Genomic DNA, 14803 nt, shown 5'->3' on the forward strand with positions numbered 1-14803 from the left:
TTAATGTATACTTGAGGGGCAGAATGAGAAATTAGTCTCTTTGGGCTCTTAATTCTAATGCTCTCGTTTATTCCTTACAATCCCCTTGAGTGTGGGTATCTTAACTTATAGATGAGAAGACTGAACCCCAAGTTACGTTAGTGGGTAAGTTGGGCCTTGCTGACTCCCAGCCTGGGCATTGCAGTGTCAGTGGGACCAGATGTACCAGATCCGTATTTCAGTCTGAAACTCAAGCCGTGGGGGGCCAGTGTGGAGGGGGGATTGTTATTGGCAGGTGGCAGCTTTATGGGACCTGGCAGAGAGTGCCAATCTGGAAGCCCTTTAGTCTACAGCCCCGCAGAGCTTTCCCTGAGCAGGTAGCGTCCTCGCCACTCAGGGAGTCCTCCGGGCTGCAGGTGTGTGGTGGGAGGCAGAGGTGCTGAATAATCCTTTCCACGCCCTTGATAACCAGGGAACCGAGAACCAATCAACCTGCGACTTCCCCCGCGGAGACCCTGAGGTCCACCGAGGAGATGTGACCTGCCCTCATCACACAGAGCTCCAGGCCTCGCTGGGGTGGGAACTCGCAGGGCCGCGCTCAGCTCCCTGCCTCACACTGCCCCTTGGGTGGCACAAGAGCAGTACTTTCCATACAGGGATTCTGGGAGCGCAGGCTGGAACCCGGAGCTCAGGAACCATCAGATCGCCTCCAATATGCGAGGCGGGGAAGCAGCCCAGCCAGACCAAAAAGGCTGCAGGGAGGACTCTCTCCGCGCCTCTCCAAGCCCCCACACCTGCCGGGCCTTGGCACATCCTACCTGTTTTTCTCTCCTTGAAACGAAGGTGCTGTCCCCCAGACCAAGCCACGTGGTCTCAGGCTCCACTGTCCAACATGCTCGCACTGGCCACACTAGCTACTGAGCACACGGAGTGTGGGTAGTGCAAATCGACGTGGGCTGCCAGTGTAAGATACACACTGGCTTTCAAAAACTTAGACAATATATATATATATATATATATATATATATATATATATATATATATATATATATATAATCTCAATACTTTTTTTACATTGATTCATGTTGAAATGTTATTAAAACAAATTGCACCTATTCCCCCCCCCCCCCCCTTTTAAAGTTGGCTTCTAGAAATGTGAAGTTAAACGTGAGGCTCTCATCTGTAGTTGTGCTGTATTTCTATGGGGCAGGCTCCTGAGGGCAGAGCACTGACTTGGATAGTATTTCCTCCGCCCACTCACCCCTCCCAGCCTGAAACCCCAGGACTGGCACACGCTGATGCACAAATTGGGCCCCAGTTCTCTGGGCTAAATGGCCCCTCCCTGGAGTCCCCTCTTAGGTCCTTCGAATCCAGACCCTCAGAATGGGGTGAGAGGGCAATCAAGGCAGGCTTTCTGTTGAAGACGAACGGGGCCAGGACAAGAATGAGGCAAGCCGGGTACCGGCACACCATTTAAAGAGGCACTCACTTCAGGTGCAGGCTGACCCTGGAAAGTTCACCGGCCGCTCCCGCTGCTCCCAGCTCCAATGAGGTGCCTTCAGTGGGACAGAGAGAGGGCCATAGCTGAACTCACCGTCGTTCCAGGGTGGTCCTCATAGCCCCTCCTCCCACAGGGAAAAGCCCCCCTCGACACCCACCGAGCCAGCCCCCAATCACCGGATCCGCTGCCAGGGCCTCCTCGCCCCACTTTCAGTGCCTTGGGGAGACAAGCTGCATTAATGGCGGTAATTTTGCAGCTTTGAAAGGGAAGTGCTCAGGACCCTGAGGCATGGGGTAGAGAAGCCCTGTGAGGAGAGAGGGCCAGACAGCAGGCGTCCCTCAGAGGCCTCCATCCCGCTGCAGGCCATGGGACCAACGTGTCCCAACACTGACGGCCTCCTCGCACAAGCCAGACCTCACAGAGTGAGGGGGCGCGGGAGGAGGGGGCACCAGGAGGCTCCACGGGAGAGTCGGAGGCTCATCCATCAAGAACCATCAAACAGCAGGGCCACAGGCCTGTCTGAACATCGGGCTTCTTAAAGGGGACTTCTGCAGCTCCCCACCCCCAATACCTTAGCCTCCTGGAATCAAGCACATTCCATTGGTGGGGGATTAGAGGGTCCCCAGCTCAGGCTGGGATGCCCCCCCTAAGCCTGCTCACCCACCATGCTGGGACTGAACTCCCCTAGACCCGCCTCTCCCAACTGGAGCTGTGGTTAAGGGGCCCAGGGCAAGATAGAAATCGGTGGGGCCTTTTCGTCTGCCCCTGCTTTTAAGAAAATAGCATACAATTTGAGAAGCTATTTTTACTATCTTTTCTCTTTTTTTCCATCAGGAGGTCTGGGTTGCAGTAGGAGTCTCCAAAGCCTTGTTTATGCCAAGAGCAGGGGCCGGAGCGTGGAAGGGTCCCTCGGATAAGAGCGGAGGACCGGCTGTCCTCCCCAGCGAGCCAGACACCTGCACCTGGCTCGCCCTTCTGACGCACAGGGGTCAGCTGACCTCAAGTGCCCTGAGTGCTCACACCACGGTCAGGCCCTCCCTGCCCGGGGGACAAGAGCATGGACTTCCCTTCTCTACTTCCCTCCCAGGAGGGGTAGGGTTGGGGGGGGGGGGAGAGCGGGGGCGGGGAGAAGCGCCAATGGAGACCTGAAGTCCTGAGAACAGGACAAAGATGAACCGGAAACCTTGCTCATCTAGGCATGAGAAAGACCTGTGTTCAAATCCTGACCCAGGCCCCTGCTGCCTATTGACCTTGGCAGGTTACTTGAATCCTCCAAGCCCCGTTTTCTTAATTGGCAAGTGCCCCTCGGTTACTCCGGGTGTAGTGGAAAGCCATCTGGCCTTGTGATCAGAGAGACCTAGGTTGGGTCCGTGGCAAGCTGTGCACCCTTGGGTAAATTACTTGAGTACTCTGACCTTCATTTTCCTTATGAGGTTTTGGCAAGGATTAAATGAAATCACGTACTGGAAAGCACCTGGCACAACACATAGTGGACGGTGCTATCAGATGGGATTCCTTCTTCTGACTCTGTCCTCCACGTCACAATATAGCTGTGGTGGCAGGTTAGCTGTGGCACAGTTGTAGGCTGGTCTCCCAAGTGGCAGGAGCCTATGGCAGCGCCTAATACCCACTCACACAATGCTCTTATGTTTGTATGGTTGGGCTGCATATGAGTGAAGAGCATCACTCTGCAGCCTGAGTTCAAATCTGAGCTCTGCCACTTCCTAGCTGGGCAATCTCAGGCCAGTTGCTTAACTTCTCTGTGCCTCAACCTCCTCATCTGTAAAATGGACATAATGATAGCCCCTTCCTCATAGGGCTGTTGTGGGGTTTGAATAACGTAATAATCACCGAAGGGCACATGCTCATGCGACAGGAGTGTTTTGTTAATGACATTTATTGACCAGCTTCCCTGCCCAAAGATGCTCACCGTCCATCTGCTGGCCCCGGTTCAGGCCTTTGGCAGGCCCTGTCCTGTTCGCTCAGGGGAGTCCTTTCTGACCCTGTGTCTATTTTCTTATGGGAGCGTGGAGGGAGCCAAGCTGCAGAAGAGGGCCAGGGAAGGCCTTGGCTTGGCCTCTGGTCCTTGCCTCCCACCCCGCCCATCAGCACTGGTCAGAAACCAGGGCGGCAGCTCCTTCCCGGGGACTGGGGGCTGGGCCAGCTGTTCCTCACCGCTCAGGAAGGGACGACCGTCAGGGAACGCATTTGTAACCGCCCCTGGTCAGCACAAAGGTGGCTGCAGGAGGAGCTTCCTTCCCAGGAGGAAGGGAGAAGGTCAGCGGCCCACATCCGGACCTGCCCGTTCCTCCCAGATGCTGGGGAACGATGTCCTCGCCACTTCGTCATTGCTGGGCGGGGTCTTTCCTTCACACGGGCAGATCCTTTGGAGAACCTTAGTCTGCAGGGCTGGGCACACACTCACAGGCACACAATACCCCCCCACACACACACACACACATACACACATACACACAGTCCAGGGACTGTGGGATGAAGCAACCAGTTACTGACTTGGCTGTCTGCTTGACATCCCGCTGGGCTGTCCTGGGCCACGAGGCACAATGGGCCGTTGGGAATGAGGGCTTAGCCGTCAGTTTTCATTGCCCACGAGGTCAAGGTCATGGATTAATCCTTAGACATAGATTTCCTTCTCTTCCATAACCACAGATGTCACCCAGTATCAGGGCTTGCTCTCTCACACATGAGCAACTTGTGCTCAAGGGATCAGTTTGTGACCCGGCAGAGGATAAAAGTCTGTCTTCCTGCTGCTGCCCACTTGGGCTGGGGGTGGGCTATTCCAAGCATCATCTTCCCAGGGGATCTTTGGACTCCGTGACCCAAGCTGTCTAAGAAGGTCACTTCACTAGGGCAGCTGCGGTCCCCCTCTCTCCAATGTGGAAATGGGGGCTTTGGGACACGTGGAGACCTGCTCCAAGATCCCAGAGCTGGTTTCTTTGTGATGGGGGTGGGCTGCTCCTGCCCTGTGTTTGAGAGGTGGAGGCCCCGGTCGGGGGCCGTAGGAGGCAGGAGTGCCTGGTCTCCAAGGAAGAGGCAGAGCTCTGCAGGAAACCTGGGGAAAGGGACTCTTTCTGAGGTCTTTGCTAGGGAGGTCCCAGTTTTTCTGCAGCCCCAGTCAGAGCTCAGGCCTGTGTTCACATGAAGGCTTCATGCAGGTCTCCTGAGATTGGGATTTCATGCCTCTTCAGTCCACTCTAACCTTAATCAAGGATAAAATGAGAATAGAAGTGCAGATACTGGGACAAAGTTGCTGTGAGAGATGGTGAACTCCATCCATCCATCCATCCATCCATCCACCCATGTGTCGAGCACCCACAATAAGCCAGGCTTAGTGTTAGGTGCTGGAGATCTAGAGGTGAGGAAGCCATGGTCCATACCTTCAACTTGTTTTCCAGTGAGGAAGACAAACTCAATTAGGATACTAGTACCCTGCCTGAAGGGCTTTAAGAAACAAGGAAAACTTATCTCCCACATTAAGAAGGCCAGAGGGAGGGGGCTCCGGTATTGGTCAATTTAGGGACTCAATGCATCCTTCAGAACTTGAATTTTTCCCCACCTTTCTGCCTGCCAGCTCACCTCACGGTGTCAAAGTGTCAGCCACACATCTGGGTACTGCAGACCAAGGCTGTAAAGAACTGAAGCATAAGAGGAACGGTTTCTGCCCTTTTTAAGAGAGAGAGACCTGTCCCACCAGCCCCAGCAGAACTTGGCTTCAACTCTCATTGGCTAGCATTGCATCACCTGCGCATGCTCAGAATAAGGGCTGATTACACCTGGATTTACTCCTTAACTGGAGGTAGAGATCTGTTCCCTAGGCAGGTTGACTATCTCATCAGAACTGCGGTTCTTTTACCTACAAGAAGGGGGAGCAGGCTCCTCACAGTGTCTGCTGGCAATCAGATCCCAGCGTTTTGTGTTTCTTTCCCCAGCCCAGGAGCAGCCTGGGAAAGCCATCCTGGCATTCTCCGTCCCCTGCTCTGTCTGTTTTCCCCTCTAGACTTACTGCTTGGCCACAAACTGCTCCTTGTTTGTTGTTCGAACGTAGCCAAGTGAAAACTTCCTGCCACAGAGTTCTCTCTATCTCAGTTTTACACACACACACACACACACACACACACACACACACACTATCTAGTGTCCCTAGAATTACTCTGAACTACGAGGAAAATGGCTGTTCCAGGTCACTGCCCCCTCCCCAGCACAGACACCTTCCCCTCACTCGTTTCGGACGGGGTTTGCACAGATAGGCATCAATGAGCCTCCATTTCTGCGGCCAAAGACTGGGCCTCATCTAAAGCAAAGGAGAAAGTTTGACTGTTCTCTCATTTGATTCATGGAACCTCCTACGCTCCACGTGGCCCGATCGCATTGTGGGGCTGCACAAAGCAACCGACCAATGATTCTCTCTCTCATCACTGATGCGTCTATCTTTCTCTCCCTCTCTCTTCCTCTCCGAAATCAATTAAAATATATATATTTACATATATATTTTAAAAATATATATTCCTTGGAGTTTTGCATTCCCTTCTGGTCTTCCCTCACAAGAAGCCTAGAGAACCTTCCCAAAGCAGCCAACTGCACAAGGTACAGAAATCAAGTCCCAAATGCAGAACACTCACTCAGTGTAATAAGGCCCCCTGCCTACCTCAGGGTGTCCCCTTGGTCATCCCCATGCTGTCCCAGCTCCAGCCACCCTGACCAACGTGCTGTTCATTAAATGTACCATCCTTGTTCCCACTTCAGTTCCCCCTCCATCATAGGCCCTCCTCCTATCTCAGCTCAGAAGCAAGTTTTTCAGAGAACCCTTCCTTGAACACCTACCAATATGTACATATAAGGTATATATATTAGTCCCTCCCACCTTTATCTGATTTATTTTTATTGCATTACAGCTGACTGAAAATACATTATTTGTAGGTTTAGTTCTTTATTATCTACCTCCCCTTACTAGAATGAAAGCCCATGAGGGAGGGCCAGACCCTGGGCTGTCTTGGTCTCCACTCTATCCTAGGGTACAGAGCTTGGCCTGTGGATGGTGTTCGTAATGAGTGAATTAATGATCTCTCCAGCTTGGACTACTTTTCTGGGATGAAATGAAAACAAACTAAAATCTGCTGCAAGAGTGCTGATAGAGATTAGCTATAATTAGTGGCTCAAGAGTCTCCATGACAGCTCATTGTCAAGCAGAGTCAGTGAAGGAAAATACACTAGTGCAGTGGTTCTCAGCCTTGGCTGCACATTAGAATCACCTGGGAATCTTTTTAAAATCCTGATTCCTGGGCCTCATCCGCTGGAAATTCTGTTTCTTTGTTATGGGGTGGGGCCACAACATTAGTAACAAAGAAACCGAATTTCCGGAGGATGAGGCCCAGAAGTCAGGATTTTAAAAAGATTCCCAGGTGATTCTAATGTGCAGCCAAGGTTGAGAACCACTGCACTAGAGCATACATGAGGAAAGCCCGTCATTAAGTGCCAGCGCGACCTTATTACAAAGTCCCTCAGTCCAATACAGGTCCAAGGATGGACTAGACATCAGTGACTCTGTGGCTCACCTTTCTGGCTCATGATGACTCCAGAGTTCTAGTCCGTGTAAGTCCTGGATGGGCTCTTCTGGGGTTTTTGGTGCCTGTGTCCTGTGGGTCTAGGGCGGTTCCAGGTGTCAACAGCACCTGGTGAAGGTGGCCCTGGGTTTCTAGGTGAAGGTGGCCCTGGGTTTCTAGGTGAAGGTGGCCCTGGCTAGTAGTAACCTCTGATTCTCAGCATCAATGGCTCTGTTTCTGCCTCTTGGAGGCAGTAGCTCTAGACTTGGGTAGCCCTGTGCAATCTGTGATATTAGTGACAGAGGCCCCAAGTTTCTGGGTGCTGGTAGCCTCTGGCACTAGGTGACCAATGAGTCTGTGAGTGTTGGCTGGAGCTGGTCAGAGAAGAAGGGAAGAGGAGCTAGGCCAGAATTGTCCCATGCTCCTGAGGCACAGCTTAAGCCCTGGGCTGCAGCAACTTCTGAGCTGAGCCATCAGGAAGCACTGGGGACAGGCACCATGCACAAGTTAGCTGCTGTAAGTCACTAGGGGGCGGGGTTGGGGGGATTCCAGCCAGCAGTCTCTGCACTGACCGGTGGCTGAACCCAGCTGGGCTCCCTGCCCTGGAAGCAAGGGCGATGCCTGGGACGGATGGCCCTGTGTCCTCTCAGCCTGGCCCCATGGGAACCTAGGGCCACCTCCCAGCGGGCTCTGCTGAGGTGCAGGAAGGGGCCGTCACTGAGGAAGGTGGGATCCAGCAGGTCTGGGCAGGTCTGCTCTGCAGAGGCTGGGCTCTCTCCCGGGTGGCTGGGGCACCCAGAGCAGGCAGGAGAGCACGTCCCAAGCACTGGCCCCTGCCCGGAGGCCCGGCTAATGACCCTGCGCACATTCCGGCCTGCATCAGCGGGGGGAATTGGCTAAGGGCAGGCCCATTAGTTGGAATTCTCCCAATGCTCACACATCAGAGTGGAGGGGGGAGAAGTGAAAAGTTGAAAAAGAGCTAATTATCGCTTTTATCAGAGCGGGTGGGTTGATGGGTCCTGCCCGAGGGCAGCTGGGCCTGCATTAAAGATTAAACACCAGGTAGGGGGGAGCAGGGCTGTCATTCCACAGGAGGGAGGCCAGCGGGCTGCCCTATGGAGACCTGGTGGCAGGCGGCAGCCTTAGATCTGTCAGGCAAGCCCTCTGTCCCAGGGCCCACCATGGCCACATTCCACCAGGGGACCCCCGACGACGACGGGCCCCGGCACTTCCGCCTGCCTCTGTGGGGAGGGCAGCTGAGGTCCATGTCTGCTCCCTCAAGGGATGAGGGGTCGGGGCAAGCCTAATTATCCAATTGGTAGGCTTCCTGGCACCTGTCTTAAGGGGACTTAAGTTATTCCTGCACATCACCCAGTGACCTTTTGTGTGGAACCTACATTGGAATTATAGGAGGCCTGGCGAGCACCCAAGGTCAGGGAGTCTGACCCTTTTGTTATTACAGAGCAGGAGCCAGAGGCCCAGGGAAGGAAAGGGACTCGGTCAATCACATTGCTGTGTGGTTAGTCCCAGGAGGTTGTAAGGCCCCCCCTTGAGGATGGTGGCTACATCTCCAAATTTTGTCTTTGAACCTAAAGTACTGAGGTCAAAGGAGCTAGGACGATGAGTAGTCAAGGCCAGGTGACCTCCTTATTGTACCCCAACAGCGTTTTGGATACACTGGCTGTTCAGTAAGTATTTGTTCATTGGTTGTATGGATGATAAAAGGGTGGCACCTAAGAGGGCATGGTGATCATCTGGATCATTCTCCAAATCTTGTGAGCTAATGCATTGGTCATGAAAAATGGACGTAGGTGAGTATCATGGTCTTGAGTCACCAGGGCAAACCAAGGCACAAGTGGGGACTGGGTTGCTGCGTGCAACAGGCAGCTGTGCCAATCCAGCTATACTAGTCTTCACTGTGTGTGTCTTGACATCAAGACATCTCTGCTCCCGGAGAGACCCTGGAAGCATGATGTCCATTCTCTCGCCCCACTGCCCTGTGTGGCCAGCTCAGCTCTCCTGCGGATATGCCCTTACCCAGGAGAATTAATTAGGCTTCTTGCTTCTTTTCCTCCTCTCAGCCCTAGAAGCCAGAGCCTTCCCAGTTTGGTTTCTTCAGGCTTCCAACTTCAACTCAGAAGTTGATTCTGTTTTCACCTCTCCTCATGGTGAGAAAAATCCCAAAATGACATGTAGATAATGACCTGCCCAAGTCAAGAAGGGCCCTGGCCTTCCCAGTACTTCCCAGGCACAGTCCTACAAGTGGGCACCCTCCAACCCCCACAGCCACCCCAGCCCCATCTCTGATAGGCAGGAGTCCAGGAGAGCCCACCTGGGAAACTCAGACCTGCATTTCTCCTCCTGAAGCTTCCTCCAGCTGGGCAGCCCTTGCCCCTCACGGAGCACTGTAGGCAGAGCTAGGGAACCACAAAAATTTTAAGCTGAGATGAAGGAACGTAATGGGCTCTAATCTGAAGTGACAGCAGCATTATTAGCCGGCGAAGAGCTGCAGGAGCAGCAGGATAGCAGGGAGGGAAGGGAGAGAAGAGGAGGAGGAACGGGGGACAAAGAGAGCAGATACGGAAATGAGGCAGGGCTTTGGGGATGGAGACTCAGGCAGGACCCAAGTCGTGGTATGAAAGGGGCTGCCTTGGAGCGTAGGGGACAGAGTGTCAGAGTAACAGCAGTGGAAATAATACTAAGAGGAGCAGCTAGTGCTTATTTAGAGCTGCACTGTGCCAAGCACTGTTCTAAGCTCCTGTATTAAACAAATGTAATTCTCATGCTGCGGGTGTCTCACTATCCTCATTTTACAGATGGTGGAGAAATGATAGCACAGAAAGGGCCATCGGTAAGAATGCTGATCCTGTCCGCAAGGCTGGGGTCCGCTGCTCACAGAGGCCTTCTCCACTCTCTAAAGGTCAAAAGTCAAAGGCCTCACTCAGGAGTCAACGAGATGCAACTCTCATGTTCAAAATAAAGAAGGACTGCATGGATCCCCTCCTTCCAGGATTTGGAAGGGAAGAAAAGACATGAGCTCCAAACCACCTCTCAGGCATGGATGACGGGAGCTAGGTGAGTGCCAGAGAGGAGGGGGGCCAGGAACACAGAGGTCAGAGGTCTTGATTAGCCTTTAGGAGCCAGAGGTCAGAGGACTATTTAGCCAACCAGGGCTGTAGGCTGACCACTGATGGTTGGCTGGGACCCCACCAAGGCCATGATGAAGCTTCAGGTTAAGGTGTGACCTGATTTCTTCCAGGAAGGAGAGCGGGAACATGGTCCCCAGCTGGCTAGCCCACAGTGCTCCCAGGGTCAGGCTCTTCCTCTCTGGCCCTGGCCAACCACATGGGAGACCTGCTGAGTCCCCTCCAGAGGGAAGCACTTCCTGTTGGGGTAAGGCTGTCCCATCCCAGAAGGCCTGATTCCCAGTGGGACACCTCTAAGTGAGCTTCGCACCCCATCCCATCCTGCATCTACATATAGTCAACCCCTGACCATCCGGCCTCCCTGGAAATCAGATATTCAAAGTTTTATCGATGTCACCATGGATTCTAAGTCCAGGACACAAATTAGGTTTTAGGCGCGCTTAGCGGGCTGCTGAGGTGAAGGAAATGGTTCTCTTCCTGTTGCAGGGAAGGGGCGGAGCAGGCACACAGGGGACATTTGAGACATGGGAGCTCTGCTTTGCGCCACTAAGTGGCTAAGGGGCCACCTGGGATCAAAGCTTGACCACGTGACCTCATGAATGTGACCTCATGAAATGACCTCATGCAGGTCACTTAACCTTTGCATGCCTCATCTGTAAGACGGGGGTAGTGAGTACAGTTCCTCGCTCCTGGTGGGGTGGCTGTGAGGATGAGGCGTTCATGCATCATTAGTGCTCACAACACTGGGCTTCGTTGCAGTGCCATCCCCTTCAGGGCATTCTGTCCCTTCCCCGGATGAGGAGGGTTCCCGGTTTATGATGTGAGCGACACCACGTGGGCAGCCGTCCCCTGCATCAAAAGTTCGGGGTTGTTTGGGTCCTATGTCTGAGGGGCTGATTCTAGAAGAGCCCACCCCCAAGAAGGGCACCCTCAGCTTAGGCCTTCTCTCTGCCTTCCTGCACCTGGTGCTGGGTCCGCACCAGCTATAAAATGTTGCAGCAGTGCAGGCGGCTCCTGGCACCTAGAGACACCGAGGCTGGGGAGTTTATCGCAGAGTCAGCGACAGCATGAGGGCCAGCGTTCCTAGCCTCTGCCGATGGCAGCAATTGGGGGCTAACAATAGTAGTGGTCACCGCACATTAAGCACCTCCTGTGTGCCAAGCATTCTCTAGGGACACCCTCGAATCCTCCCAATGATCTTGCAAGGTTGCTTTTATCACCGCACACCGGCACCTGCATCCCCCTCCCCCTCGAACTCTTCACCTGACCAAGGCCCCATGAAGCTTCAGGCTGGAGTTGGGCTGAAGTCACTCCTCTTGGAGGGGGGGTGTGGGGGGATGTCTCTCCCTTCCCCTAGGCCAGGTCGGTACCTACACTCCCGAAGTCTTCCGGCAGCACTGTGTACTCACCCCTTGTTAACACTCATCACACCTCATATTTATTCTATTTTGTATTTTCTTTAGTTTGAGGGGTAAGTAATGCGTTCACATGGTTCCTATCCAACAGCAACAACAAGGAATACAGTGAGAAGTCTCCCTGCGCTCACAGCTCCCACGTTCCCCAGTCCTTGAGTTCAGCTGCCTGGGGCGACCAGGTTGTCAGCTTCATCACCCTCAGTAGTGATGACTTGTTTATCGTCTTCTGTCCTTTAGGAGCCCTGCCTGCCTTGTTAACTGCTTCCTCCCCAGGGCCTGGCACAGTGCCTGACACACAGTAGGAGTACTTTGTATATAACCAGTCTATCTATCCACCGACTTACCTATGGAGGGATTATCTATAGTGAGGATTTTGTTGTTGGTGTTTGCTCCTTTGCTTGCTTGCTTTAATGAATGAGGCTCAGAGAAGAAAGGTAACTTGCCCGCTTGGCTCTAGCTCCCAAGACAGTACTCACCTGGAGACTCTGTTTATCTGACTTTTAAAGACCACCTGTCCCTGCTTCTTGAACATTTGACCATCCTCTGTGCAATAGATCCTGGTTTCATATTTTTAGTTTCATTTTTAAATTGAAACAGAAGTAGTGCCCCTCAATCAATTATCACCAAGCAAAGAGCCGTGTATCAGAAAACAGAGCATTGCCACACTTCAGAAATCCCCTGGTGCCTGCCCAATTGGGGACGCGATTTCCTCATCTGTAAAATGGGAAGGGGCCTGTTCGGTCTGCAGTTCAATCTTTATTTTTACGCCTTCCAGCTGACACTGCTTTCTGCCAGCACTAAAGGAAATGATGGCTGTGAAAGCCTTTTGATTAAAGCCACCACTCAGTGCCCATGCAACTGTCCTGAGGTGATTCAGGACAGTTTTCTCCACACCAGCCAATCCGGCCATGTCCCTAGCTCTGGCCAAGGGTCAAGTACACACAGCCGTAGGTCCTCTGAAGAGCTAGAAGGAGAGGCAGGAGGAAGCAGCAGGTGGAGAAGCAGGTGGAGCTGGGAGGTGATGACCACCTTGGAGAGGGTGGGGTGGCCCAGGCACCATCTTTACTAGGGGACCAGAAGGCTGCTGTCTAGGTGCATTAGCTCATTCCTGCCTGGGGCTGCAGGTTCAAGTTCCTGCCTAACTTTGTTCCTGGTGGCAGCCAGGAATTCTGGGAGTTGGGAAGGCGAGGCAAGAGAGAGTGAGGAGAAGGAAAGGGAGGAGAGAAAAGGTCAGGGAGCACAGCCGGTAAGGAGCCAATGTGTCATGGAAGGACATGGTACCTGCTAACACAGGAAGCCTGCTATGATAGGACACTGCTGGGGAGGGAAATGGGAATGGGGGAACGTTATGGAGAGAAAGATTCATAAATTCATTTGTCTTTTTACTCATCTATCCAATAACAGTGCCAACATTGAGATAACTGCTAATCAAGGTACAGTGGGGCCTTGACTTATGAGTTTAATTCGTTCCGAGACCGAGCTCGTTAACTCAAATTACTCTATCAACTCAATGCAAAAAATCAGCCGAGAGATAGCTGGTATCTCAAAGAACTCCTTAGTCAGGACACTCGTAAGTCAAGGCCCCACTGTATATGCGAAATGCTAAGTATATGTAAAAGGAGCAAGTAACTACTTGATGGGTTGCAGGCGTGGGGAAGTTAGGGGAGCAGGCAAATTTCGCTGAAGACATGTAGGCTGAGCCATGAAGCAAGCAGAGGAGAAGCCAGCTCCCAAGTCCTTCCCAGCTCTGTGGCCCATCTCTTCTGGAACCTCTAAACCTTAGCCTGGCTGTTACTCTCATGGGTTGAGTCCTAGCTGTGCCACATACTTACTATGTGACCTCAGGTAAGTGATCTAACCTCTCTGAGCATCTGTTTTCACCTGTAAGGTCGGGATGACACCAACTTGGAGGGTTGTCACGAGATTCAAATACAGAATTGCATGAGAGGCACTTTGCAGGTGCCTGGCACCTGTCTAGCACACGCTCCAGACAACCCACCATGGATGTTGTCGGTATCGGCCGCAGCGGCAACTTCACTTACCCTACTCTGGGCCTCTGTCTCTGGTCAGGAGAGGAAGGCTGAGGCGGTTCCCAGCATCCCCCACCCTTGGCCCCCGGCCCTTGGGGAAACATGAGAAGCAGAGCTGGAGGATCTAATGTGTGCCCCCCACGCCCCTTAATCCTTCCTGAACTTGGAGGGGGGGGGCGGGTGCGGCCCTGCTGCAACACCTGCACGGCTCTGACATCTCCTGCCTCTGGGCAGAGAAAGCAATTTCAGAAATGACATGTTGCCAACAAGCAGAAATCAGCTTCTGAATTAAAATGTGTCGGCATCAGGTGACCCCAGGCTCGGAGGGCTGGCTGCATGAAGACAGCTGAGATTAGGGCCTGTCAGCCACAGGAGGGGCTGTGCGAGAAGGGGTGCAGGCACCCCGGGGGCTACTGTTGGCTGCCCCGGACTTGTTGGGACAGGGGGGCAGGAATTCGGATGCTGGGTCAGGTTCTCCTGTGGCTCTGACCAGCCTCTACCTCTCAACTGTCCGCTCCCTGTGGTGGGGGCAGGGCAGGGCAGGGAGAGTCCGGGGCTGGGGCTCCAGCGTAAACACACTAATGGGTCTGAGGGAGAGTCAGGGAGGAATGTGGGCCCCACAGGCCCTGGGGACTCAGGGCGGGATGGGAGTAAAGGGATAAGAAGCCAAGGAGCCGTGGCCTCAGCTCTGCAGGTCTGCAGGCAGGGGAGAAAGGGAGAGGGAAAGAGAGGAAGACAAGAGGAGGGCAAGGGAAGGGAGGAAGATGCCCCCAGCCACACTGAATCCTTGCAGTTCCCCGATGCCGCCTTCTCCCTAGTCCCCAGACCTTTGCACAAGCCATGCCCTACACCATGGGACGAGAGGCACGGAGAGGCTGTTTCATTTCCAGCTCTGTTATGGACTGTGGGGCCGTGGGCATGGCAGGGAACCTCTCTGAGCTTTAGTTTCCTTACCTATAAAATGGGGATGTGGATGTATGTACCCTAGGGATGCCATAGTGGTTAAATGAGATGACCAGAGGGAGCGGCACTGGAATTTCGGTGCAGTGAGCCGCCTCTCCCACGGCCTAACACCTAGTGACCTCTTTTCCTGGTCTGTGACTCCCTGAAGGCCTGGCCTACGTCTGGTCACCGTGGCGCTCTGGCACATGCCTAGCACACATGTGGCCAC

The sequence above is a fragment of the Myotis daubentonii genome, chromosome 16, assembly GCF_963259705.1.
Source record: "Myotis daubentonii chromosome 16, mMyoDau2.1, whole genome shotgun sequence".
Taxonomy (NCBI): domain Eukaryota; kingdom Metazoa; phylum Chordata; class Mammalia; order Chiroptera; family Vespertilionidae; genus Myotis; species Myotis daubentonii.